General features: G+C 36.2%; 1 protein-coding gene across 1 annotated transcript in view; it reads left to right on the plus strand.

The window, feature by feature from the left end:
• The window catches only part of LOC108694479 (thyrotroph embryonic factor), an 86,978-nt gene that overhangs the window by 19,393 nt on the left and 64,039 nt on the right, over positions 1-3,546 (plus strand). The window lies entirely within an intron of this gene.

Consider the following 3,546-nt stretch of genomic DNA (forward strand, 5'->3'; position numbering starts at 1 on the left):
AAGATAATAATCATCACACGCTCGTAAACTGTGCTATTCGCGCAAAATACATATAGATTCTCCAAACTGACAAGAGTGACAGAGAATTAATTTACCAAGTAGGAAATATTTTTATTATTTCACGACGCACGTGTATAAGTGCACGCCGTTAACGTGTGCCCATTGTTAGCATTTTCGACCTTGCAGCACGCGAGAATGTGCACGGAGAACAATCGGGACGGTCAAGGAGAACTTACTGAATAATCAGCTTCGCGAGGGAAAATGATTGCGCTGCCTATGAATGAAAAGAAGGAAGCCATGAATTTCTGATTGCCGTGCACTTTGTAAACACCGTTTCGGAGCGGAGATCACGAATGACGATGTGCCGTCCGTGGACAGGCAAAAACCTTTACCATAATCGTACCGTCACTTCCGCAATTTTGTGATGAAATTGTAATCATGGAACAAAAGCTCCAAAATAAGAAAAAAAAAAAGATTATATCCTTAGAGCAATTAGATGTCTTTTTAATCACTAAATGATGATTCTCTATTGCACGAACTTTGTGAAAATTAATGAACACTGGAAGACTCAGGAGCAATATTAATTCCACATTATTTGCATGGTTTTTTTTAACGTAATTACTTGTATATTTCTAACATCCCAACGTCAATTTTTATATTGTTTTTTTCGATAATTTATAATTAATCCTAATTAGTACACGCGATAATATTCTTTACTATACACAATATCGTTTGTGTCCAAAATTAATTTTCATTACTTTTACAAGTACAAAGATTATTAAGTGATTCTTACGTACATTGTAACATTTTTAGAAAGTATTTATAGAATAGAATTGATTTACACTTCAGCATACATAAACTAAGAAGGGGACTTAGTTTACAAAATTTTACTACTTCACACATTCATCCAATCTTTTGTCTACACATACTGCACTAAGCTATACCTAAACTTTCTTTGTATTTATTCCTTCCACGCATTTGGTATTCAAACTATCACAGCCTTATGTACAATACTTTTCTCTATTGCACTTCCATTTACCTATTTTTACCGCTATACACACGTCCGTCTTCTCATCTCTTTTACATTCCTATCTCTTTCCTTTCCTATTCTTTATGTTAAATATTTTCTTCCCGCTCATTTTCTTTTTTCCTCCTCTCTTTTCTCTTTCTTAATTCATTATCTCTATCCTTTCATAATTTCCCTAATTTTGCCTTTTGTTGTACCTAAATCTTTCTCCCACATCCTCTTTATAATTCTTTCTTTATATATCCTCTCTTAATTCTACAAATCAATCCCTTACTTCCTAAAATTCTCTTACATAATGCTCTATACACGTAATCCCTTCTCAGAATAATACACTTCCAATGGCTCTCTATCAACCAGTTGTTTATTTGCTCCCTCCACTTTAATTTCACCGTTGCTCTAACTTTATCCTCTCTCCTCACTTCATCTAGATTTTCTTTCCTTAGATATCTGAATCTTTTATCATGTGTCCCTCTTTATATTTCTTATTGTAACATACCTAATTAAAATTTACGCTGAATATAATAATGTGTATAAATAGCATTTATACATTTAGCGAATGACAAAAGGCTGGAATGTTTTGCAGAACACGAGTAATGAAGAGTTATAAGTAAAAATGGCAATATCGATAAAAGTATTATTTGCGAACATCGTAATGGATAAATTGCTCAACGGATACTTTCTCTCTTTTCAGAAATTCATAAAATCTTGGATAAATCTTTCCCTCCCGCGAGCTTAAAAAAGTCAGCAAGGCGAGTGCGGAGGATTCAGAGCGTAATCATCGCGCGCCTCTTACGAAGTTATTATTGTTGTAAGGATGAATCCATAATATCGAGGCGAACCAGCTCGACGCGGCCGAGCGAAAGTGCCTCGGCCGCATAAATGTCGGGCCGGCTCGGCCGGGGACCGAGAAGGTGGCTTAACGAATGTGGAGAGATCGGTGAACCGGAAGCGAAAGGCGCGCGCAGCTTCACGATTCGTTTGGTACGACGTATACATAAGATCTCGTCAGTCTCCCAGCCTTTAACGCTTCGCGGAACTAGAAATCTGTTTTTCACGCTCGAATCGCGGCGAGCTTTGTTCACGCATCTCTATATTGTCCTGCGTGCGAACAAGAATTTCCTTTTTTTTTTTTTTAATCGCATGTCAGATAGAGATTAACCGTGAAGTGTGAACTGAGTAGACAATTCGAGGTAAAAGAATTCAATAAACTTAAAACGTAACACAAATCGTGTCAACGAATAAAATATCTAATCTTGATAATTAATCTCTAGTAGTTAAATCTAATTTTGGTAATTATTTCTCGCATAATTAATATGTAGTAATTAAACTTAATTTTGATAATTATTTTTCACATAATTTTTTTTTGTTGTTACAGCGAGAAAAATTTCTCGCTGTTTGGAAATTAATGAACCAGAAAATTATGATCATAGATCATATCAATCTGGTTGTCATCTCAACTAAAATAATTATGATAATTATATTTGTCCATTTTCAATCAGAATTTCAATTAATATAACCTCTTTTTCCAATAAACGATTGTCTCTTTTTTTCTTTCCGTCAGATTGTCCGATAAATTAAAATGGACCGATCCTGTCTTGGTGTAATATTTTTGCCGCGTTCGCATTAATCGTGAGAAATAGCTTCCACGTGTTGATTAAAAAGGTAATTACTACGTTACGCTTGCGATGCAACGCGACCTTCGGTACTGTCGAGCCGGACGCGGATGTTTCTAAGCGCGTCCACATCGAGATTACCGCTCAGACTTTTACGCGCTCGTAATTTCGCGACGAGATCCTTTCGCGACACGGATCCTTGTTTTTTCTTCTTAGGAACATAAGGACTATCCTGGCTTTTGAAAATTGGAAACGCGATATAAATGGAACGTGACCTCTAATAACTCTGGGAGGTACTCGGGATGCGACACGGTGGATCGACATCGGAAATGGGTGCCCACGTGCGCTTTTATTAGATGCAGCGCGATTCACGTGGCGCAACACGTGAGCAGGTAGCTATCGCGACGAGAATTTCTGCCGAGGGTGGCTTCGCGGGTGGCATAGCTAGAATAGGGATCGTTAAATGGAGATCGCGAAGCAAACGCGTGAAAGGGGTAAGAGAAGTGGTTTGCTTTCTTTAGTGCCTGGTCGCAATTTAGAAACGGTTACGTAATTATTACAATGCGAAACAAAGCGTGACAATCTTATAATAGATATTAGGCAAAAAGCTTTTTGCATGATTCCTTACTACTGTTAATATCGATCTTTGTCATCAGCCGAGTGCGAGAATCACTCTCTAATGCGAATCATATACCTTTACATTTAAAAAAAAAACGTTGGTATTTCTGATTATTATTGCTAATAATAAAATAATTACAGTACAATTAAAAGGCTTATTTTTGTAATTATTATATTACTGCTATAATTTTAGTATGACAATGGCAATGGTATCTATATAATTCTAAATATTAAAAAGAATAATTTTATTTTTGAGGACAACCATATAAGCTTTTTAATATATGAAAC

Source organism: Atta colombica, unplaced genomic scaffold (genome assembly GCF_001594045.1).
Source record: "Atta colombica isolate Treedump-2 unplaced genomic scaffold, Acol1.0 scaffold12, whole genome shotgun sequence".
NCBI classification, from domain to species: Eukaryota; Metazoa; Arthropoda; class Insecta; order Hymenoptera; family Formicidae; genus Atta; species Atta colombica.